Genomic DNA, 26,147 nt, shown 5'->3' with positions numbered 1-26,147 from the left:
GTATTAGATGTGGTTTACGAAATACATCCAGCGGTAATGTTAGGTGACTCACCCTGTATATTACAGTTACTGTAGGCACAGATACACTTTCAAGGGACTTCGGCAATAGACACTCAAGTAATTGCGCCGGCCGCTGTGGCCGAGCGGTTCTAGGCGCTACAGTCCGGAACCGCGCTGCTGCTACGGTCGCAGGTTCGAATCCTGCCTCGGGCATGGATGTGTGTGATGTCCTTAGGTTAGTTAGATTTAAGTAGTTCTAAGTCTGGGGACTGATGACCTCAGATATTAAGTCCCATAGTGCTTGGAACCATTCGAACCATCTTGAAGGAACTGCAAGTAGTGTGTGCCACTAAGACGCTTGTCAATACTGCAGACAGTATCCTATCAATGAGAAACTAAGTTGAGTATTTCTGTCCTCAGTAACAGACTTTTGAAGAGCCTATTGCAGAGAGCCGTATCTGGCATTCACACCGTCGTGGGTAAATTTTTATTCAACATTAGAGAGAATCTATGGAAACCGTTTCACTAGGAATGCCTTTTTCACAAAATTTCTGTCTGTTGTTGTTATCTCCTTCCTCAATAGTTTTCATACGTTCCAAGATGCTACTCCAGGCGGGTGTAAAATGAATGTGCGCAACGGAAAATAATAAACGCTAAAATGATGATTTGGCCCTGTCTGACTACCACGTGAAGCAGATCTTAGGATCTCTGAATTCCATAAATTACAATATAAACATAAACGAATGATGAAGGCAACTAATACTACTAAATGATAAACGTTGTTTATTATACGTTTATTGCAGATTAAAAGATACACCCTTTATTACAAATGTCTATACTTCCTAAGTAAAATTATTAATCAATTTCCCAACTCTGCCCCCTTTTTATGGCCACGCGATCTAACATAAATAACGCGAAATGACTGACATGATCTACGTACTAAACACAAGAAGACACTACTTTCAAAGATGATCTACAGTGGTATGAAACCTCAGTGGAAATAAACTAACGTGATCACAGCTATTTAGCTTTATAGCCCTAATAAGCCGAAGCAATTTGCGAGATCACCGTATGTACTGCGTCTGGTGCGTCGGCGTGCTGGTTATCTACATCTACATTTATACTCCGCAAGCCACCCAACGGTGTGTGGCGGAGGGCACTTTGCGTGCCACTGTCATTACCCCCCTTTACTGTTCCAGTCGCGTATGGTTCGCGGGAAGAACGACTGTCTGAAAGCCTCCGTGCGCGCTCTAATCTCTCTAATTTTACATTCGTGATCTCCTCCGGAGGTATAAGTTGGGGGAAGCAATATATTCGATACCTCATCCAGAAACGCACCCTCTCGAAACCTGGCGAGCAAGCTACACCGCGATGCAGAGCGCCTCTCTTGCAGAGTCTGCCACTTGAGTTTATTAAACATCTCCGTAACGCTATCACGGTTACCAAATAACCCTGTGACGAAACGCCCCGCTCTTCTTTGGATCTTCTCTATCTCCTCCGTCAACCCGATCTGGTACGGATCCCACACTGATGAGCAATACTCAAGTATAGGTCGAACGAGTGTTTTGTAAGCCACCTCCTTTGTTGATGGACTACATTTTCTAAGCACTCTCCCAATGAATCTCAACCTGGTACCCGCCTTACCAACAATTAATATTATATGATCATTCCACTTCAAATCGTTCCGCACGCATACTCCCAGATATTTTACAGAGGTAACTGCTACCAGTGTTTGTTCCGCTATCATATAATCATACAATAAAGGATCCTTCTTTCTATGTATTCGCAATACATTACATTTGTCTATGTTAAGGGACAGTTGCCACTCCCTGCACCAAGTGCCTATCAGCTGCAGATCTTCCTGCATTTCGCTACAATTTTCTAATGGTGCAACTTCTCTGTATACTACAGCATCATCCGCGAAAAGCCGCATGGAACTTCCGACACTACCTACTAGGTCATTTATATATATATTGTGAAAAGCAATGGTCCCATAACACTCCCCTGTGGCACGCCAGAGGTTACCTTAACGTCTGTAGACGTCTCTCCATTGATAACAACATGCTGTATTCTGTTTCCTAAAAACTCTTCAATCCAGCCACACAGCTGGTCTGATATTCCGTAGGCTCTTACCTTGTTTATCAGGCGACAGTGCGGAACTGTATCGAACGCCTTCCGGAAGTCAAGAAAAATAGCATCTACCTGGGAGCCTGTATCTAATATTTTCTGGGTCTCATGAACAAATAAAGTGAGTTGGGTCTCACACGATCGCTGTTTCCGGAATCCATGTTGATTCCTACATAGTAGATTCTGGGTTTCCAAAAACGACATGATACTCGAGCAAAAAACATGTTCTAAAATTCTACAACAGATCGACGTCAGAGATATAGGTCTATAGTTTTGCGCATCTGCTCGACGACCCTTCTTGAAGTCTGGGACTACCTGTGCTCTTTTCCAATCATTTGGAACCCTCCGTTCCTCTAGAGACTTGCGGTACACGGCTGTTAGAAGGGGGGCAAGTTCTTTCGCGTCTGCGTCGATGGAAGAACTCCAGCCAGAAAATAAAACTATTTCAAACACCAGGACGGCAGAAGGCGGTCCTCTGACTAATATACTCTAATACTGCCTTCTCCTCTCCGTGTTCTACAGACGAGAAACGCGAACTCCCAGCCACAAGGACGGAGTTCAGATAACGTCTCAACGTGAATATAGGCAGAAGAAGTGCTCTCAATTACTGAACGCTGCGTACTCGACGACGACTTCCAACGCGGAGGTGAAGCCCAGAATCGTATAGGTTCGCAACAGTACAGTGCCTAACTGTTCTAACTATAAACTCTCCTGAGAGCAAAGACAGCAAGTCCGTCTGTACCAAGAAAACTGATACCGAGCGACCGTCACACACGGGTGCTTACAACGGAAGGCCTCGACTCTCCATCGCTGGCTTACCAGCAAGGCTCGGCTCCCGACCCTCGTAATTCCGAAAACTAATCAAATTCCCGAAACCACGGAATATTCTCCCTCTCTACAGATTCTTCCGAATGCCGACCAACCATATTTTAGTCTTTTGTCGTCCAGCGCGAAAAGTTTGCGAGGAAAAACCTATACTCGTACAATGGTACGCTTCTCAGTAAAGATCCCTGGAAATAAACCAGCCTGCGTGTTTTCCAGGGGGACGCTTCCTCGTACCTCTCAGCCGCGTCCAAGATTTTCGTAGTTTCCGAAGTATAATCCTTCCCGTCCGGCTACAACACTGCCCAGTCGCGACTCTATTGTGCCACAGAGCTCAGGTGTCCCAACGTCCGTCTTGCTACTCCCCGTGTTTAAGCAGGACCAACACACCTGTGTGGGCCTTCCACCCAGGACTTGAGTTCCGTCTGCCGATTCATTTCCACTGTCGTTCCAACCTCTACTAGTATAGGCAACCATTCGTTACGCCATTCTGATAATAGAGACACTCCGTCACCTTGCATGCAAATAAGCGTTAACAATTATTTACAAGGCGTACGTTACAACGTCGGTCTCCTTTATATATTCATATATACGATGTACAAGCTATCACATGATACCTAATTGTGTTTGTAGATTACGGCAAACAATGTGGATGAGTGCTTGTAAGGTGCGAAATTATAGCCACCTTACAACGTCAGCGGCGATAGGGATGAGTGTGTATCATGTGCGACACTCTTACTTATGCAACATTCGTATGCGATACCAGAAAAGTTAATGGTGCTGGTCGCTGAGTTCTGCAGCGAAGTCGACTACCTAACTCATCCCAGAAGTAGTGTTCCACTGGGTCAAGTTGGGCAGGCTAGTTCATTTCAGGAATGTTGTCCACCAACCATTGCTTTACGGGCGCTGCTTCATGACGGGTATATTGTGATGCTGAAATAAACTATAATCATCTCTGAAGTGTTCCTCTGTACACAGTACACAATGCTATAAAATCTGTTGATATCCGTTTTCTCGAGCAGAGTAAGGGAACCACACACCAACCACGAAGATACACCCATACAGGAGCACCACGTTCTCAGCACTTCACTCTTGGCAGTACACATGATGGCAAGTGGCGTTCTCCGTGCATACGCCAAACCCAAGCTCTCCCATCGGATTGCCACAGGTTATAAAGAGATTAATAACGCCAAATCATGCGTTTTCAATCATCGCTCTTCGCACCACCTGAAATGGCTCTGAGCACTATGGGACTTAACATCTATGGTCATCAGTCCCCTAGAACTTAGAACTACTTAAACCTAACTAACCTAAGGACATCACACAACACCCAGTCACCACGAGGCAGAGAAAATCCCTGACCCCGCCGGGAATCGAACCCGGGAACCCGGGCGCGGGAAGCGAGAACGCTACCGCACGACCACGAGCTGCGGACCCACCTGAAATGTCGCTTAGCACAGACTATTAAAATGTGTCGCTTAGATGAGGAGCAGCTCGACCACTGTACACTATGGCTTTTTAACTCCCTGTCTACCTTCACTGTCGTAGCTGCACTGCTTGCAGCACTTTGGAACAAACGAATGATTCCTTCCTCAGATTTCAAGCCATCTGTTACAAGCACCCTCTGTAATCCCCTGACCATCATTACTTGACGTCAGTCTAGTCTTGGTTTAGCTGGTTGTTCCTTCGCGTTTCCACTCTACAATCACGTCACCAACAGTCGATTTGCCAGCTTTAGATGGCTTTAAATAATGTCATTAATAGATTTGTTACTCATTTCCCTACATGACAAAAGTCATGGGATACCTCGTAATATCGTGTCGGACTCCTTTTTCTCTGCGTAGTGCAGCAACTAGACGTGGCATATTCTCAACAAGTCGTTGGAAGTGCCCTGCAGAAATACTGAGCCATGTACAAATGGCCCTAAGCACTATGGGGCTTAACATCTGAGGTCATCGGTCCCCTAGATTTACAACTACTTAAACCTAACTAACCTAAGGACGTCACACACATCCATGCCCGAATCAGAATTCCAACCTGCGACCGTAGCAGCAGCGCGGTTCCGGACTGAAGCGCCTAGAACCACTCGGCTACAGCGGCCGGCTAGCCATGTACAGCCATCCGTAATCGTAAAAGTGTTGCCGGTGCAGCATTCTGTGCACTAACTGTCTTATCGAGTATGTCCCATAAATGAGATTCATGTCGGGCGACCTTGGTGGCTAACGCAGTCGCTAGAGTTGTCCGGAATCTTCTTCAACCCAATCTCCAACAATTGTCGACCGGTGACATGACATTGTTTGGGAAAACGAAGTTTATGAATGGTTGTGAATGGTCTCCAAGTAGCCGAGCAAAACCTTTAACAGCCAATGATCGGTTGAGTTTGATTACAAGACCCAGTCCAAAAATGGTTCAAATGGCTCTGAGCACAATGCGACTTAACTTCTGAGGTCATCAGTCGCCCAGAACTTAGAACTAATTAAACCTAACTTACCTAAGGACATCACACACATCCATGCCTGAGGCAGGATTCGAACCTGCGACCGTAACGGTCACGCGGTTGCAGACTGAAGCGCCTAGAACCGCACGGCCACACCGGCCGGCGACCATTCCATTCCATGTGAACACAGCCCACAGCACTATGGAGCCACCACCTGCATGCAGAGTGTCTTGTTGACAACTTGGCCCCGTGGGTTTATTTATAAATATATTTTCTGCTAGTAATCCCGATTTTCTTTTATTCACATTTAACACGACGCGTTTCGAGAAATGATTCCATTTTTCAACTGTGTTTTCTCTTTGTACTACGCGGTTTTTACTTACTGTTTTCGATGTGTTAGGTTAAAGTCAACAAAACAAAGCAGAACTCCATACATCGATAGCATTACGTAGAAATGGGATAGTGCAAAGAGAAAACGAACTTGAAAACGAGAACCATTCCCCAAACGGGTTGTGTAAAATATGTCTGGATGATCGACTGATCTGGCCTTGTAACACTAACCTGGCTCTGCTGGTACTGCGAACGGCTGAAAGCAAGGGGGAACTACTGCCGTAATTTTTCCTGAGGGCATGCAGCTTTACTGTATGGTTAAATGATGATGGCGTCCTCTTGGGCAAAATATTCCGGGGGTAAAATAGTCCCCCATTCGGATCTCCGGGCGGGGGCTACTCAAGAGGATGTCGTTATCACGAGAAAGAAAACTGGCGTTCTACGGATCGGAGCGTGTAATGTCAGATCTCTTAATCGGGCAGGCAGATTAGAAAATTTAAAAAAGGAAATAGACAGGTTAAAATTAGATATAGAGGGAATTAGTGAAGTTCGGTGGCAGGAGGAACAAGACTTCTGGTCAGGTGACTACAGGGTTATAAATACAAAATCAAATAAGGGTAATGCAGGAGTAGGTTTAATAATGAATAAAAAAATAGGAGTGCGGGTAGGCTACTATAAACAGCATAGTGAACGCAATATTGTGGCCAAGATAGACACGAAACCCACGCCTACTACAGTAGTACAAGTTTAAATACCAACTAGCTCTGCAGATGGTGAAGAAATTGATGAAATGTATGAGGAGGTAAAAGAAATTATTCAGGTAGTGAAGGGAGACGAAAATTTAATAGTCATAGGTGACTGGAATTCGATAGTAGAAAAAGGGAGAGAAGGAAACGTAGTAGGTGAATATGGATTGGGGGGAAGAAATGAAAGAGGAAGCCGCCTGGTAGAATTTTGGACAGAGCATAACTTAATCATAGCTAACACTTGGTTCAAGAATCATAGAAAAAGGTTTTATACATACTGGGGATACTGGAAGGTTTCAGATAGATTGTACAATGGTAAGACAGAGTTTTAGGAACCAGGTTTTAAATTGTAAGACATTTCTAGCGACAGATGTGGACACTGACCACAATCTATTGGTTATGAACTGTAGATTAAAACTGAAGAAACTGCAAAAAGATGGAAATTTAAGGAGATGGTACCTGGATAAACTGACTAAACCAGAGGTTGTACAGAGTTTCAGGGAGAGCATAAGGGAACAATTGACAGGAATGGGGGAAAGAAATACAGTAGTAGAAGAATGGGTAGCTTTGAGAGATGAAATGGCTAAGCAGGGATGGCTAGACGACAAATGTAAGGATGTAGAGGTTTATTTCACTGGGAGTAAGATAGATACAGCCTACAGGAAAATTAAAGAGACCTTTGAAGAAAACAGAACCACTTGTATGAATATCAAGAGCTCAGATGGAAACCCAGTTCTAAGCAAAGATGGGAAAGCAGAAAGGTGGAAGGAGTATGAAGAGGGTCTATACAAGGGCGATGTACTTGAGGACAATATTATGGAAATGGAAGAGGATGTAGATGAAGATGAAATTGGAGATACGACACTGCGTGTAGAGTTTGACAGAGCACTGAAAGACCTGAGTCGAAACAAGGCCCCCGGAGTAGACAACATTCCATTGGAACTACTGACGGCCTTGGGAGAGCCAGTCCTGACAACTCTACCATCTGGTGAGCACGATGTATCAAACAGGCGAAATACCCTCAGACTTCAAGAAGAATATAATAATTCCAATCCCAAAGAAAGCAGGTGTTGACAGATGTGAGAATTACCGAACAATCAGTTTAATAAGCCACAGCTGCAAAATACTAACACGAATTCTTTACAGACGAATGGAAAAACTAGTAGAAGCCGACCTCGGGGAAGATCAGTTTGGACTCCGTAGAAATACTGGAACACGTGAGGCAATACTGACCTTACGACTTATCTTAGAAGAAACATTAAGGAAAGGCAAACCTACGTTTCTAGCATTTGTAGACTTAGAGAAAGCTTTTGACAATGTTGACTGGAATACTCTCTTTCAAATTCTAAAGGTGGCAGGGGTAAAATACAGGGAGCGAAAGGCTATTTACAATTTGAACAGAAATCAGATGGCAATTATAAGAGTCGAGGGACATCAAGGGGAAGCAGTGGTTGTAACCTCTCCCCGATGTTATTCAATCTCTATATTGAGCAAGCAGTGAAAGGAACAAAAGAAAAATTCGGAGAAGGTATTAAAATCCACGGAGAAGAAGTAAAAACTTTGAGGTTCGCCGATGACATTGTAATTATGTCAGAGACAGCAAAGGACTTGGAAGAGCAGTTGAACGGAATGGGCAGAGTCTTCAAAGGAGGATATAAGTTGAACATCAAGAAAAGCAAAAAGACGATAATGGAATGTAGTCGAATTAAATCGGGTGATGCTGAAGGAATCAGATTAGGAAATTAGACTGTTAAAGTAGGAGTTATGCTATTTGGGGAGCAAAATAACTGATGGTGGTCGAAGTAGAGAGGATATAAAATGTAGATTGGCAATGGTAAGGAAGCGTTTCTGAAGAAGATAAATTTGTTAACATCGAGTATAGACTTAAGTCTCAGAAAGTCGTTTTTGAAAGTATTTGTATGGAGTGTAGCCATGTATGGAAGTGAAACATGGACGATAAATAGTTTGGACAAGAAGAGAATAGAAGCTTTAGAAATGTGGTGCTACAGAAGAATGCTGAAGATTAGATGGGTAGATCATATAAGTAATGAGGAGGTATTGAATAGAATTGGGGAGAAGAGGAGTTTGTGGCACAACTAGACTAGAAGAAACGATCGGTTGGTAAGACATGTTCTGAGGCATCAAGGGATCACCAATTTAGTATTAGAGGGAAGCGTAGTGGGTAAGCAGATTCAGAAGGATGTAGGTTACATTAGGTACTGGGAGATGAAGAACCTTGCACAGGATAGAGTAGCACGGAGAGCCGCATCAAACTAGCCTCAGAACTGAAGACCACAACAACAATAACAATGATTTCGAAATGTAATGTCTCATGCTTCTAGCTCCAGCTACAATCCCGCATTCAAAGTCTGTTACTTCCCACCGTGTGGTCAAACTCACGGCGGCAATCTTTTCATATCACCTGAGTACATATGACAGCTCCGCCAATGCACTGCCCTTTTATACCTTGTGTACGCTATATTACCGCCACCTGTGTATGTGAATATCGCTACCTCATCGCTGTTGTCACTGAATTGATTCTTATCGATCCATTCCGCTGTTACTCTTCTGTTGTACTTGCTGGCCCATGTCGCTTGACACCTGCGGAGTAGGTGTGTAGATGTGGACAGTGCAGGAGCTTGTCTGACGAACACTGTACGGCTATCAGCCACTAGCCAGCACGGCACAGTAGTGTCCCTTTGCGGCCAGTGCTCGGCTACGTGCACGGAACGCTGAGCAGACAGTAAACACGGCGGCGACAGTGACGGGCCCGGCGCGTCGTTCTGTTCTGCTGGGAGTGTCCGCGGCGACGCCCCACTACCTGCGCTCAAAGCGAAAGCCGTGACCCGGGAAGGCCGGCAGTCGGCAGGCAGCCACCACTGTGTTCGCACTCCAGCTCTGCGGCCGCAGGCGCGGCGCAACCGTGCGGTGAGTCCCTGCGGTTTCCACTAGCCTCGTCTCCCCAGTAACAGTAATTCTCATCAAGCGCACGCAATTCACCGCTCACACACGCAGCTTCCTATGTCATCAGCGCGAAACTTTTGGTAGCCTGGCAATACCAGGAAGAGCAGCAAATAACGAAGTTATACACTACTGGCCACTAAAATTGCTACACCACGAAGATGACGTGCTACAGACACGAAATTTAACCGACAGGAAGAAGATGCTGTGATATGCAAATGATTAGCTTTTCAGAGCATTCACACAAGGTTGGCGCCGGTGGCGACACATTGCTGACATGAGGAAAGTTTCCAACCGCTTTCTCATACACAAACAGCAGACGACTTGCGTTGCCTGGCGGAACGTTGTTGTGATGCCTCGTGTAAGGAGGAGAAATGCGTACCATCACGTTTCCGACTTTGATAAAGGTCGGATTGTAGCCTATCGCGATTGCGGTTTATCGTATCGCGACATTGCTGCTCGCGTTGGTCGAGCTCCAATGACTGTTAGCAGAATATGGAATCGGTGGGTTGAGGAGGGTAGTACGGAACGCCGTGCTGAACCCCAACGGCCTCGTATCACTAGCAGTCGAGATAACAGGCATCTTATCCGCATGGCTGTAATGGATCATGCAGCCACGTCTCGATCCCTGAGTGAACAGATGGGGACGTTTCCAAGACAACAACCATCTGCACGAACAGTTCGACGACATTTGCAGCAGCATGGATTATCAGCTCGGGGACCGTGGCTGCGGTTACCCTTGACGTTGCATCACAGACAGGAGCGCCTGCGATGGTATACTCGACGACGAACCTGGATGCACGAATGGCAAAACGTCATTTTTTCGGATGAATCCAGGTTCTGCGTACAGCATCATGATGGTCGCATCCGTATTTCGCGACATCGCGGTGAACACACATTGGTAGCGTGTATTCTGGCGTATCACCCGGCGTGATGGTATGGGGTGCCATTGGTTACACGTCTGGGTCACCTCTTGTTCGCATTGACGTTACGTTTCAGATGTGTTACGACCCGTGGCTCTACCCTTCATTCGATCCCTGCGAAACCCTACATTCCAGCAGGATAATGCACGACCGCATGTTGCAGGTCTTGTGGTCTTGTACGGGCCTTTCTGCATACAGAAAATGTTCCACTGCTGCCCTGGCCACCACATTCTCCAGATCTCTCATCAATTGAAAACGTCTGGTCAATGGTGGCCGAGCAACTGTCTCGTCAGAATACGCCAGTCACTACTCTTGATGAACTGTGGTATCGTGCTGAAGCTGCATGGGCAGGTGTACCTGTACACGCCATCCAAGCTCTGTTTGACCCAATGCCCAGGCGTATCAAGACCGTTATTACGGCCAGAGGTGGTTGTTCTGGGTAGTGATTTCTCAGGATCTATGCACCCAAATTGCGTGAAAATTTAATCATTTGCCAGTTCTAGCATAATATATTTGTCCAATGAACACCCGTTTATCATCTGCATTTCTTCTTGGTGTACCAATTTTAATGACCAGTAGTGTACTTTCACAAGCCGCGACATGGTCGCCAATAAAACAGTGATCCGAATATACAATAAATTTCCTTTATTTCAAATCTGTGGCCACAAATTTCTGTCATCAGACTACCGTTTTAGGTCTATAATGACCATCTTCAGATCTGTTTTATAAAAAACATGTTCTAATATACTGTAGCCATAGTGTCATTGTCAAATGTTAAACACAAAATCAGCACCAGCATTGTCAAATATATGTAAATAACAGCGTATGCAAGAGTGATCTTGTCAGCAGTACTACTGTTCAAAGCAGACTGCTATTATTTCATTGCTTGTCTGTGAACACTGACTCCTCTATGTAAAAGCCGCTGCTGAGTTTGTTTTGAACAGTAGTGCCGCTAAGAAGATGACTCTTGCATATGCTATTACTTACGTATATTTGACGATGCTGGTGCGGATTTTGTGTTTAACATTTGACGATGCCACTATGGCTACAGTATGCTACAACATGTCTTTATAAAAGAGATTTGAAGACGCTCATTATAGGCCGAAACCGGCAGTCTGATGGCAAAAATTTGTGACCATAGACGTGAAGTAAAGTAAATTATACAGGGTGTTTATAAATGAATATCGGGGTTTTAACGCTTTATAATGTTTGTTATATTAAACTTACAGTAATAAATGATATGTCTAATGAAAGAGCAACTCATACAGTTGTGTCTGGCACCAGTGTACATGCGCAGCGCGCAATGTTTCCGCCGCAATCCGCTAGACAGCGATAGTAGCGAAGATGGCGACTAGTGAACAGAAAGCGTTTTGTGTTTTGCAGTTTGCAAAGACCGAATCTGTAGTTACTGTGCAACGTCCGTTCTGACTGAAGTTCGGTAGTGATCCTCCAAGTGATAATAACATTCGTAGATGGTATCATCAATTGGAAGATACCAGCTGCCTTTGTAAAGGGAAGAGCACAAGACGACCAAGAGTTAGTGAAGAGACTGTTGAGCGAGTGAGAGAGTCGTTCACTCGTAGCCCAAAGATAACAGTCCGGAAGGCTATGAATTACAAGTTCCCGTGTCGACTGTTTGGAAAGTTTTAAGAAAACGCATACAAATACGTCCTTACCGTTTGCAGTTATTGTTGTTGTTGTTGTTGTGGTCTTCAGTCCTGAGACTGGTTTGATGCAGCTCTCCATGCTACTCTATCCTGTGCAAGCTTCTTCATCTCCCAGTACCTACTGCAACCTACATCCTTCTGAATCTGCTTAGTGTATTCATCTCTTGGTCTCCCTCTACGATTTTTACCCTCCACACTGCCCTCCAATGCTACATTTGTGATCCCTTGATGCCTCAAAACATGTCCTACCAACCGATCCCTTCTTCTAGTCAAGTTGTGCCACCAACTTCTCTTCTCCCCAATCCTATTCAACACCTCCTCATTAGTTACGTGATCTACCCACCTTATCTTCAGCATTCTTCTGTAGCACCACATTTCTAAAGCTTCTATTCTCTTCTTGTCCACACTAGTTACCGTCCATGTTTCACTTCCATACATGGCTACACTCCATACAAATACTTTCAGAAACGACTTCCTGACACTTAAATCTATATTTGATGTTAACAAATTTCTCTTCTTCAGAAACGATTTCCTTGCCATTGCCAGTCTACATTTTATATCCTCTCTACTTCGACCATCATCAGTTATTTTACTCCCTAAATAGCAAAACTCCTTTACTACTTTAAGTGTCTCATTTCCTAATCTAATCCCCTCAGCATCACCCGATTTAATTTGACTACATTCCATTATCCTCATTTTGCTTTTGTTGATGTTCATCTTATATCCTCCCTTCAAGACACTGTCCATTCCGTTCAACTGCTCTTCCAAGTCCTTTGCTGTCTCTGACAGAATTACAATGTCATCGGCGAACCTCAAAGTTTTTAATTCTTCTCCATGAATTTTAATACCTACTCCGAATTTTTCTTTTGTTTCCTTTACTGCTTGCTCAATATACAGATTGAATAACATTGGGGAGAGGCTACAACCCTGTCTCACTCCTTTCCCAACCACTGCTTCCCTTTCATGCCCCTTGACTCTTATAACTGCCATCTGGTTTCTGTACAAATTGTAAATAGCCTTTCGCTCCCTGTATTTTACCCCTGCCACCTTCAGAATTTGAAAGAGAGTATTCCAGTTAACGTTGTCAAAAGCTTTCTCTAAGTCTACAAATGCTAGAAACGTAGGTTTGCCTTTTCTTAATCTTTCTTCTAAGATAAGTCGTAAGGTTAGTATTGCCTCACGTGTTCCAACATTTCTACGGAATCCAAACTGATCTTCCCCGAGGTCCGCTTCTACCAGTTTTTCCATTCGTCTGTAAAGAATTCCGTTAGTATTTTGCAGCTGTGACTTATTAAACTGATAGTTCGGTAATTTTCACATCTGTCAACACGTGCTTTCTTTGGTATTGGAATTATTATATTCTTCTTGAAGTCTGTGGGTATTTCGCCTGTCTCATACATCTTGCTCACCAGATGGTAGAGTTTTGTCATGACTGGCTCTCCCAAGGCCATCAGTAGTTCTAATGGAATGTTGTCTACTCCCGGGGCCTTGTTTCGACTCAGGTCTTTAAGTGCTCTGTCAAACTCTTCACGCAGTATCTTATCTCCAATTTCATCTTCATCTACATCCTCTTCCATTTCCATAATACTGTCCTCAAGTACATCGTCCTTGTATAAACCCTCTATATACTCCTTCCACCTTTCTGCCTTCCCTTCTTTGCTTAGAACTGGGTTGCCATCTGAGCTCTTGATATTCATACAAGTGGTTCTCTTCTCTCCAAAGGTCTCTTTAATTTTCCTGTAGGCAGTATCTATCTTACCCCTAGTGAGACAAGCCTCTACATCCTTACATTTGTCCTCTAGCCATCGCTGCTTAGCCATTTTGCACTTTCTTTCGATCTCATTTTTGAGACGTTTGTATTCCCTTTTGCCTGCTTCGTTTACTGCATTTTTATATTTTCTCCTTTCATCAATTAAATTCAATATTTCTTCTGTTACCCAAGGATTTCTATTAGCCCTCGTCTTTTTACCTACTTGATCCTCTGCTGCCTTCACTACTTCATCCCTCAGAGCTACCCATTCTTCTTCTACTGTATTTCTTTCCCCCATTCCTGTCAATTGTTCCCTTATGCTCTCCCTGAAACTCTCTACAACCCCTGGTTCTTTCAGTTTATCCAGGTCCCATCTCCTTAAATTCCCACCTTTTTGCAGTTTCTTCAGTTTCAATCTGCAGTTCATAACCAATAGATTGTGGTCAGAATCCACATCTGCCCCTGGAAATGTCTTACAATTTAAAACCTGGTTCCTAAATCTCTGTCTTACCATTATATAATCTATCTGATACCTATTAGTATCTCCAGGATTCTTCCAGGTATACAACCTTCTTTTATGATTCTTGAACCAAGTGTTAGCTATGATTAAGTTATGCTCTGTGCAAAATTCTACAAGGCGGCTTCCTCTTTCATTTCTTCCCCCCAATCCATATTCACCTACTATGTTTCCTTCTCTCCCTTTTCCTACTGACGAATTCCAGTCACCCATGACTATTAAATTTTCGTCTCCCTTCACTACCTGAATAATTTCTTTTATCTCGTCATACATTTCATCAATTTCTTCATCATCTGCAGAGCTAGTTGGCATATAAACTTGTACTACTGTATTAGGCATGGGCTTTGTGTCTATCTTGGCCACAATAATGCGTTCACTATGCTGTTTGTAGTAGCTAACCCGCACTCCTATTTTTTTATTCATTATTAAACCTACTCCTGCATTACCCCTATTTGATTTTGTATTTATAACCCTGTATTCACCTGACCAAAAATCTTGTTCCTCCTGACACCGAACTTCACTAATTCCCACTATATCTAACTTTAACCTATCCATTTCCCTTTTTAAATTTTCTAACCTACCTGCCCGATTAAGGGATCTGACATTCCACGCTCTGATCCGTAGAATGCCAGTTTTCTTTCTCCTGATAACGACGTCCTCTTGAGTAGTCCCCGCCCGGAGATCCGAATGGGGGACTATTTTACCTCCGGAATATTTTACCCAAGAGGACGCCATCATCATTTAATCATACAGTAAAGCTGCATGTCCTCGGGAAAAATTACGGCTGTAGTTTCCCCTTGCTTTCAGCCGTTCGCAGTACCAGCACAGCAAGGCCGTTTTGGTTAATGTTACAAGGCCAGATCAGTCAATCATCCAGACTGTTGCCCCTGCAACTACTGAAAAGGCTGCTGCCCCTCTTCAGGAACCACATGTTTGTCTGGCCTCTCAACAGATACCCCTCCGCTGTGGTTGCACCTACGGTACGGCCATCTGTATCGCTGAGGCACGCAAGCCTCCCCACCAACGGCAAGGTCCATGGTCCATGGGGGAAGTTATTACAGGCTCTAAAGCCGGCAGACCATGGATTACATGTCAACTTCGCAAAAGAAATGTTATTTCATGACGATGAAGATTTTCTGGATCATGTTGTCTTCAGTGATGAATCTACCTTTCGCCTTAGTGAACATGTTAACACTCACAATGTGCACATCTGGGGCTCAGAAAATCCTCACGAGGTGGTACAAAGGCAACGAGATTACGCTGAAGTGACTGCTTTTTGTACCGTATCCTGGCAGAAAGTTTATGGGCCTTTCTTTTTTGGTGAACCTACTGTAACTGGGACTTCTTACCTTGATACACTAGAGCAATGGCTCTTCCCTCAGTTGGAAGAAGACGATCCAGAGAACTTCATTTGCCACCTCACTGGCATAGTGAAGTACGCGATTGGTTGAACTTCACTGTACCCAAGCGCTGGATAGGCCGCAAGGGGCCCAATGACAGGGCTTGCTTTGCATGACCTCCACGTTCACCCGACCTAACGCCATGCGATTTTTACCTTTGCGGCTTCATCAAGGATTGTGTGTACGTGCCTCCGCTACCAGCTGACCTCCCTGAATTAAGAAACCAGACTGAAGCAGCTGTTGCTACAATCACTAAAGACACACTTATCAACATTTGGAAAGAACTCGGCTATAGATTTGATGTGTGCCGTGCGACAAATGGTGCTCACATTGAACATTTATAAGGTTCTTGGTAAGACTGTTTGATTTGCTCTTTCATTTGACATATCATTTATAACTGTAAGATTGATATAATAAATATTATGAAGCGTTAAAACCCCAATATTCATTTATAAACACCCTGTACTTATTGTGTGTTTATGGTATAGCAGTAACTATACACTATACCTAGTGGTGGATTTCAATATGTGGCGTGCGCACTCTTCGCCTTTATGGTGGCTTGAGCTCTGCTGGGAACACTTTCAATGAGAGTCTGAATGTCTGTGGACGAATGACAGTCCATTCTTCCTCACGAGCCGAAATCAGACAAGGTTTTTTAAAATTTTTATTTTACATGTAATGTTTTTTACGACCGCATTGAAGGGCAGGTCTTCATGTCATGGAACGAGTCATTACATGAAACTACACCTATCGGCCAGAACATTATGACCATATACCTAACAGCCAGTATGCCCACCTCTGATACGGATAACAGCGGCAACGCGTCGTGGAATGGAACCAATGACCTTTTTGAAGACGCTGGAGGGAGTTGGCACCTCTACACACGCAAGTCACCCAATTCCCGTAAATTCCGGGGAGGGTGGCGATGAGCTCTGACGCCACGTTCAATCGCATCCCAGATGTGTTCGATCGGTTTCAAATCTGGCTAGTTGGGGGGCCAGTACTGTGTTCCTCCAACCATTCCATCACATGCCTGCCCTCGTGACATGGCGCATTGTTGTTGTTGTTGTGGTCTTCAGTCCTGAGACTGATTTGATGCAGCTCTCCATGCTACTTTATCCTGTGCAAGCTTCTTCATGTCCCAGTACCTACTGCAACCTACATCCTTCTGAATCTGCTTAGTGTATTCATCTCTTGGTCTCCCTCTACGATTTTTACCCTCCACGCTGCCCTCCAATGCTAAATTTGTAATCCCTTGATGCCTCAAAACATGTCCTACAAACCGATCCCTTCTTCTAGTCAAGTTGTGCCACAAACTTCTCTTCTCCCCAATCCTATTCAATACCTCCTCATTAGTTACGTGATCTACCCACCTTATCTTCAGCATTCTTCTGTAGCACCACATTTCTAAAGCTTCTATTCTCTTCTTGTCCACACTAGTTATCGTCCATGTTTCACTTCCATACATGGCTACACTCCATACAAATACTTCCGGAAACGACTTCCTGACACTTAAATCTATACTCGATGTTAACAAATTTCTCTTCTGCAGAAACGATTTCCTTGCCATTGCCAGTCTACATTTTATATGCTCTCTACTTCGACCATCATCAGTTATTTTACTCCCTAAATAGCAAAACTCCTTTACTACTTTAAGTGTCTCATTTCCTAATTTAATTCCCTGAGCATCACCCGACTTAATTTGACTACATTCCATTATCCTCGTTTTGCTTTTGTTGATGTTAATCTTATATCCTTCTTTCAAGACACTGTCCATTTCATTCAACTGCTCTTCCAAGTATTTTGCTGTCTCTGACAGTATTACGATGTCATCGGCGAACCTCAAAGTGTTTACTTTTTCTCCATGAATTTTAATGCCTACTCCGAATTTTTCTTTTGTTTCCTTTACTGCTTGCTCAATATACAGATTGAATAACATCGGGGAGAGGCTACAAACCTGCCTCACTCCTTTCCCAACCACTGCTTCCATTTCATGCCCCTCGACTCTTACAACTGCCATCTGGTTTCTGTACAAATTGTAAATAGCCTTTCGTTCCGTGTATTTTACCCCTGCCACCTTCATAATTTGAAAGAGAGTATTCCAGTTAACATTGTCAAAAGCTTTCTCTAAGTCTACAAGTGCTAGAAACGTAGGTTTGCCTTTTCTTAATCTTTCTTCTAAGATAAGTCGTAAGGTTAGTATTGCCTCACGTGTTCCAACATTTCTACGGAATCCAAACTGATCTTCCCCGAGGTCCGCTTCTACCAGTTTTTCCATTCGTTTGTAAAGAATTCGCGTTAGTATTTTGCAGCTGTGACTTATTAAACTGATAGTTCGGTAATTTTCACATCTGTCAACACCTGCTTTCTTTGGGATTGGAATTACTATATTCTTCTTGAAGTCTGAGGATATTTCGCCTGTCTCATACATCTTGCTCACCAGATGGTAGAGTTTTGTCATGATTGGCTCTCCCAAGGCCGTCAGTAGTTCTAATGGAATGTTGTCTACTCCCGGGGCCTTGTTTCGACTCAGGTCTTTCAGTGCTCTGTCAAACTCTTCACACGCAGTATCTTATCTCCCATTTCGTCTTCATCTACATCCTCTTCCATTTTCATAATATTGTCCTCAAGTACTTCGCTCTTGTATAAACCCTCTATATACTCCTTCCACCTTTCTGCCTTCCCTTCTTTGCTTAGAACTGGGTTTCCATCTGAGCTCTTGATATTCATACAAGTGGTTCTCTTCTCTCCAAAGGTCTCTTTAATTTTCCTGTAGGCAGTATCTATCTTACCCCTAGTGAGACAAGCCTCTACATCCTTACATTTGTCCTCTAGCCATCCCTGCTTAGCCATTTTGCACTTCCTGTCGATTTCATTTTTGAGACGTTTGTATTATCTTGCTGAAAAATGCCACTGCCTTCGGGAAACGTGATCGTCATGGAAAGGTGTGTACCCGGTCTGCAATCAGTGTAGGTTATTCCTTTGTGGTCATTGTGCCTTATTCTAGCTCCACTGGACCCATGGATGTTTCCTACAGTATATTGGAGCCTCCGCCAGCTTGTCTCCATCCCGCAGTAGAAGTTTCAGTGAGCTGTTAGCCTGGAAGACAATGGGTTCGCGCCTTCCCATACGCATGATGAAGAAGGTCTTGGGATTCATCAGACCACGCAACACTCTGCCACTGCGCCGTCTAGTGTCGTGTTGTTAACATTGGCACATGAATGGGTCGTCGGCTGCGGAGGCCCATCGTTTGGAGTGTTCGGTGCACTTTGTGCTGAGACACACTTGTACTCTGCCCAACATTAAAATCTGATGTTACTTCCGCCTGTCCTGATTTACCCGTCTGCCCAGCCTACGACACCCAACATCCGTAATGGTGGCTGGTCGGCCAAACAACGACGTCTTTACGTGGTTTCACGTTGGTTTCGACGCGAGATTAAGACACTCACTACAGCACTCCTCGAACACCTGACGAGTCGCGCCGAGCCTCCGGGCCATCACAATCTGCCCTCGGTCAAACTCAGATAGATCTCGCGCCTTCCCAATTTACACAACACGCTCACTGATACTAAGTGCATGGTGCGTGTGTCTGACTAGCAGTCATTCCTCGCCAGGTGTCGCTGCTATCCCCTGGACGGGTTTATTTCGATAGTCGGTCGGTGGTCATAATGTTCTGCCTGGTCAGTGTATAACAGAAGAGTATTAAGAGGTAAAATGAAATGCATATGAATCCTATGCAGACGATAATCCGTAAGTTTAAACAAACATAATCAACAGTGCAGCACAGGAATTAGCTTAACTTTTTAATTGTGGCAGCTCATTGCAAATGTATGCAGCAGAATAGTGCTCGCCATTTCTGCTCTAGAGTGAAGAATGTGCGTTCCTTATGCGGATTGGATTTCTGCCTAGTATTAACTAAGTCAGGGCTTCACAACATACGTGTTCGCGGAGCAAGCTGTGAGCAGCAAGGCGCGAGCACGGAGCAGGGCGAGCACGCTACCCCCACTACCGGACCAGAGCGGAGAGTGGGGAGAGTCACGTGGGGCACACAACAGCTGCCGCCAGTCAATGTAAATCCACGGCCACCTGCAGGGATATCACTCACGAATTATTACTGCGACAAATGAAACAAATAAAGGAGAATGTACAGATGCCACATAATTTTATTAGCTTAGTGTATGCCTCTACATTCGCATTAATTTGTGAACTGTTACACAATAAAAGGTGTCACTGAAGTGTGGGATTATCGATTATCTTGTACTTTTTGCCCTTTACAATTGCGTCTATGTTCGGAGTAATTGTTCTTGTGCATTTTAGGCGCAGCGTGCAGTTTAAATTTCGATCAGACAACGCGTTTCTCAGGTGCGTCTTGTTACATTTCATTGCTGAGAACAGTTGTTCACAAACATACGTGGAACCGAACATTGATATTACTGTAGCCGCCAGTTTGTGCAAACGAGGAAATCTATCCTGAGGGAAGTGTCTGTAGAATTCCAAAATGTTTTTCTCGTTCTGAAATTTGTCTCTGTATTCTCTGTCCCACTGCAGGTCAATAATTTCTTGCTGCAGCTCAGGACGAATCTCTTAAATATTCGCTGAATATGGAGAGAACAGATAAAAATCACTGTCTAGTGCTGTCAGATCTTGAAAGCGCTGATCAACTAAACTATGTGAATAACGTTCACAGTCTTTGTGAAGATCTTGCATGGATGATAATTTAGGAAAATGAGCTAGGTTTCCTGTTTACAGCTGACTCACCCAAAGTGTCAATTTCATTTTAAAATCTCGTATTCGATCTATGAAATGAGTAATTAGCAGATCTTTACCTTGTAGTAAAATGTTCAAAGCATTCAGATGGCTAGTTAAATCTGCTAAGAACGCGAGATCACATTCAAACGTGCGCGCGCATTTCCCCTCCCTCCCCTCCCTCCCAACTCAGCGACCTTGCACCTGCTCGCGAGCACGTGGGTGAGCAGACGCGAGTACTCGCGCTCAAAACCGGCCAGTTATTAAGCCCTGAACTAAGTGAAAGTTGCGAACTCTTGGGAATAAAGTGATATTGTTAACAACAAACGACATTAAAGAAAATATATATTGAGAGGCCTGTCTCAGAATTCCCTGACTACAGAACAGGAGTCGATAAGAGGTTCGCGATCTTGCACCATAAATTGCTGGAACGTCTCGTTTCCGAGCCAAAAATACCCTTTTCGAATTAGAAGACTTATCCCAAAAAATAATACCATACGTCATAGGCAAAACGAAAATAAGCAAAGCAGACTACTTCCGTAGTTGGAGAATCATTTATTTCAGATACTTACATAATAGTAAAAGAAAACAGCATTTACTTTTCGAACAAGATCCTCAACATGTATATACCACTACAGCTTACTAGCTATATTAACACCTAGGAACTTGAACTGTTCAGTCTCACTAATTGTACGCCCAGTCTTTGTAATCAAAATGTCAGTTTGTGTTGAATTGTGTGAAAAAATTGAGTCTTACTGAGATTAGCATCAATTTACTTTCTACAAGCCGTGAACTCATGTCTTGAACTGCATTACTTGATACTGTGTCAATGTTGCAGACAATACTCCTGACTAACACGCGTGAGTCATCAGCAAATAGAAATATTTTAGAATCACCTGCAACATTAGAAGGCAGTGATTTTGAACGTTGGGTTCAGGAGCAAGTCAGCTTCCTAACTCACGCCAGAGAGGTGCTCCATTGAGTTCAGTTTGGGGCTCTGGCAGGGCGCCGCGCGGGGTAGCCGTGCGGTCGAGGGGTAGGGGGGGGTCTTGTCACGGTTCGCGTGGCTAATCCCCCCCCCGGCCCCCCTCCTCACCCCCCCACCCCCCGTCTGAGGTTCGAGTTCTCCCTCGGGCACGGGTGTGTGTGTGTTGTCATTAGCGTAAGTTACGTTAAGTTAGATTAATTAGTGTGTTTGCCTAGGACCCAATGACCTCAGCAGTTTGGTCCCATAGTCCTTACCACAAATTTCAAATTTTCAGGCTGGGCGAGTCCGTTTCAGGAATGTTGTTGCCCAAAACCTGTTGCTTCGCAAATGCTGCTTTCTGACAGACTGCATTGTCATACTGAAACAATCATCGTTTCTGAACTGTTCTTCTACTGTACGCAGTACACAACACTGCAAGATGTGTTCGTTTGCTTCCTCATTTAGCATTTTCTTAGGTGCAGCGAAGGGACCACTCTAACCGTGAAGAACACCCCTACACTATAACAGCAACTCCTCCATACTTCCGCGCTGGCAAAACTCACGATGGTGGGTACTGCTCTCTGGGCGTTTGCCAAACACAAAGCTATCATGGGTCTGCCACAGGGTACGGCGTATGTCATTGCTCCACGTCACTCGTTCCACTGCCTAGCATCATTGTGCTTTGCACTTCTGCAAACGTTGCTTAGCTCTGAATACCGAAGTGTGCGGCTTTTGGGAATCGGCTCGACCATTGTAGCCCATTCTTTTTAACTGCCTACGCACAGTCCCTGTACTAGCTGGATGCTGGTACCACTCTGGAACTAACGAGCAATTCGTGGTGCTGATTTCATGCGATTTTTACAACCACCCTCTGCAGAGTTCGATGGCTCTATCTGTGAGTACATGAGGTCTGCCTGGTCATGTGCTTGTTGCTTGGTGTTTTCAGTTCACACTCACGTCACCAACAGCCAACTTGGGCAGTTTTAGAAATCTTGAAGTGTCGCTGATGGATGTGTTACTCAGGTGACATCCCATGACCAACCAACGTTCGAAGTCAATTAGCTCTCCTGACCGACCCATTCTGTTGTTACTGCTTCTGTACTGACAATGTAATACTCTCCCCCCTCCCCCCTTTTTAAACTGGCGGATCCGCCTGACCTCATTATGGTGATGATTTCCGTATTAAATACGTAGGTGTTTCCGGATGGTTTTGATAGATTCAGTCTTCGAGGGGATGTTGGATGTAATAGGTGCGGAATACAGCACATAGCACTGCCGCCTCTAGTAGCAACAGTCTCAGCTGAGCATCGGGTCTAACTGCACGTGGAAGACAGATAAATGTACATTACATGCTGCTTCGAGTGTAATGCCGGAATTCGTCACTCGTAACCTACCTCTGAGGTCTCCATGACGTTACCTTTCAACAAGATAACGAAAGACCGATCGTTTCGACTTCTGCCATTACCTACCTAGATACACACACCAAAAAAAGTTTTGCATCACCCCGGTTCCCAGAACTGATGAAGATGGACGTTGATTGTGGATGTTGTATCACAGATACAGTCCCTTTGACTCTTCAGAGATGTCACTAAACCTGCCCAAAAATGTAAACAATATTGCATGAGCAGCGCCTATGAGACGGAGGGGGTCCGACAGCCGATCAGTTTCAGTCATTTCACCAGGAAGGAGGTACACGACTCGTGTTTTCTGTAGTTCAACCATGTCTAGACGGTCAATACCGCGGTTCAATCGCGTCCGCATCGTTACTTAGTGCCAGGAAGGGCTCTCAACAAGGGAAGTGTCTAGGCGTCTCGGAATGAACCAAAGCTACATTGTTCGGATATGGAGGAGATCCAGAGAGACAGGAACTGTCGATGACATGCCTCGCTCAGGCCGCCCAAGGGCTGCTACTGCAGTGGATGACCGCTACCTACGGATTATGGTTCGGAGCAACCCTGACAGCAACGCCACCATGTTGAATAATGCTTTTCATGCAGCCACAGGACTGGTGACATCGTTGTTTGGCAACATGAAGTCCATGAATGCAAATGGTCTCCAAATAGAAGAATACAGGCATGTAAAATGATCGGTTCGGTTCAGTTGCAGCAGAGGACCCATTCCAATCCTTGTAAACACAGCCCACACCATTACGAAGCCACCAGCTTGCAGAGTGCCTTGTTGACGACTTGGATCCATGGCTCCGTGGGGTCTGCGCCATACTCGAATCCCTCCATCAGCTTTTACCAATCGAAATCGGGGCTCATCTGACCAGACCATGGTTTTCCAGTCGTGCAGTCTTGTAGGGTTCAAGAGCCCAGGAGAGGCGCTGCAGTCGGTATACTGCTGCTACAAACGCACTCGCGTTTGCTGCCACCCATGAACGCCAGATTTCTCTGCACTACCCTGACTGATACACTACTGGCCATTGAAATTGCTACACCAAGAAGAAATACAGATGATAAACGGGTATTCATTGGACAAATATATTATGCTAGAACTGACATGCGATTACGCTTTCACGCTATTTGGGTGCATAGATCCTGAGAAATCACTACCCAGAACAACCACCTCTTGCCGTAATAACGACCTTTATACTCCTGGGCATTGAGTCAAACAGAGCTTGGATGGCGCGTACAGGTACAGCTGCCCATGCAGCTTCAACACGAGACCACGGTTAATCAAGAGTAGTGACTGCCGTATTGTGACGAGCCAGTTGCTCGGCCACTAATCACCAGACGTTTTCAATTGGTGAGAGATCTGGAGAATGTGCTGGCGAGGGCAGCAGTCGAACATTTCCTGTATCCAGAAAGGCCCGTACAGGACCTGCAACATGCGGTAGTGCATTATCCTGCTGGAATGTAGGGTTTCGCAGAGATCGAATGAAGGGTATAGCCACGGGTCGTAACACATCTGAAATTGAAACGTGCACTGTTCAAAGTGCCGTCAGTGCGAACAAGAGGTGACCGAGACATGTAACCAGTGGCACTCCATACCATCACGCCGGGTGATACGCCAGTATGGCGATGACGAGCACACGCTTCCAATGTGCGTTGACTGCGATGTCGCCAAACACGGATGCGACCATCATGATCCTGTATACAGAACCTGGAATCATCCAAAAAAATGACATTTTGCCATTCAGGATCGTCGTTGAGTACACCATCGCAGACGCTCCCGTCTGTGATGCAGCGTCAAGGGTAACCGCAGCCAGGGTCCCCGAGCTGATGGTCCATGCTGCTGCAAACGTCGTCGAACTGTTCGTCCAGATGGTTGGTGTCTTGCAAACTTCCCCATCTGTTGACTCAGGGATCGAGACGTGGTTGCACGATCCGTTACAGCCATGTGGATAAGATGCCTGTCATCTCGACTGCTAGTGATACGAGGCCATTGGGATCCAGCACGGCGTTCCGTATTACCCTCCTGAACCCACCGATTCCATATTCTGCTAACAGTCATTGGATCTCGACCAACGCGAGCAGCAATGTCGTGATACGATAAACCGCAATCGCGATAGGCTACAATCCGACCTTAATCAATGTCTGAAACGTGATGGTACGCATTTCTCCTCCTTACACGAGGCATCACGACAATGTTTCACCAGGCAACGCCGGTCAACTGCTGTTTGTGTATGAGAAATCGGTTGGAAACGTTCCTCATTTCAGCACGTTATAGGTGTCGCCACCGGCGCCAACCTTGTGTGAATGCTCTGAAAAGCTAATCATTTGCATATCACAGCATCTTCTTACTGTCGGTTAAATTTCGCGTCTGTAGCACGTCATCTTCTTGGTGTAGCAATTTTAATGGCCAGTGGTGTATATTCGTCGTACGTCCCAAATTGATCCCTGCGGTTATTTCACGCCACGTTGCTTGTTGTTAGCAACGATAACTTTAAGTTTTCTCGGCCGTTAAGTGAGGGCCGTCGGTCACTGCCTTATCCGTGGCGAGAGGTATTGCCTGAAATTTGGTATTTTCGACACACTCGAAATATTGAATTCCCTGACGATATCCGAAATAGAACGTCCCTTTCGTCTAGCTCCAACTACAATTCCATATGAAAAGTCTGTTAATTGCAGTCGTGCAGCCATAATTACGCCGGAAACCATTTCAGAATAATCACACGAGTGCAAATGACAGTTCTGCAGTGGATTGCTGTTTTATACGTTGCGTACGCAATACTACTGCCATCTGTATATGTACATATCGATATTCCCTGACTTTTGTCACCTCAGTACAAAAGTGCGACCTTATAACTAACGGAGTTTAAGCAATTGCACTAGTTTCGTTTCGAAAAAAACGTAATTCTTTTGTACAGGATAATACAGAACAGAAAGAAGTATATGGACATCAGTTCGTTTAGCAGCTGCAATTATTCGTAACCAGGTAAGAAATACTGTCGTCATTCCAAATCGAGCACATAATTTTGAAATAATTGTTAATAATTTTAAATTTCAGAGAATCCCTAGATAAAATCGAAGCTTTTAGCATTTACCTCAGGTGAGGGCAAATTCGCAAACTCAGTCACTAACAACAGTTTCTATATAGCTCAGTACACTGAGGTACGAGGGTCACTCAAAAAGAAATGCACACTATTTTTTTAAATCCATCTTTTATACTACATGTTTGAAAGTTTTACAGTGTGTAGATACATCCTTTAGGAACAATATTTTCATTTCTCCACATAATTTACATCCCTCTCATCTGCCTTACGCCATTTTGGAACCAGTACCTGTATACCCGCACGGTAAAATTCTGGA

The 26,147-nt window shown here is 44.6% G+C and overlaps 1 protein-coding gene across 2 annotated transcripts in view; it reads left to right on the top strand.

The window, feature by feature from the left end:
- LOC126241393 (scoloptoxin SSD14-like) overlaps window positions 1-26,147 on the top strand; it is a 483,336-nt gene that overhangs the window by 51,379 nt on the left and 405,810 nt on the right. Inside the window, exon 1 of one of the 2 annotated variants that reach the window (XM_049948004.1) lies at window positions 9,346-9,390. The exons of the other annotated variant lie outside the window; for it this stretch is intronic. The gene's annotated coding sequence lies outside the window, so the exon portion shown is untranslated. Of the gene's footprint in view, window positions 1-9,345; window positions 9,391-26,147 lie in introns of those variants that run through there. 2 annotated transcript variants of the gene reach the window in all.

Source organism: Schistocerca nitens, chromosome 1 (assembly GCF_023898315.1).
Source record: "Schistocerca nitens isolate TAMUIC-IGC-003100 chromosome 1, iqSchNite1.1, whole genome shotgun sequence".
Classification (NCBI taxonomy): Eukaryota; Metazoa; Arthropoda; class Insecta; order Orthoptera; family Acrididae; genus Schistocerca; species Schistocerca nitens.
The sequence above is the reverse complement of the archived record's forward strand: the minus strand, read 5'-3'. Positions and strand labels throughout refer to the sequence as shown.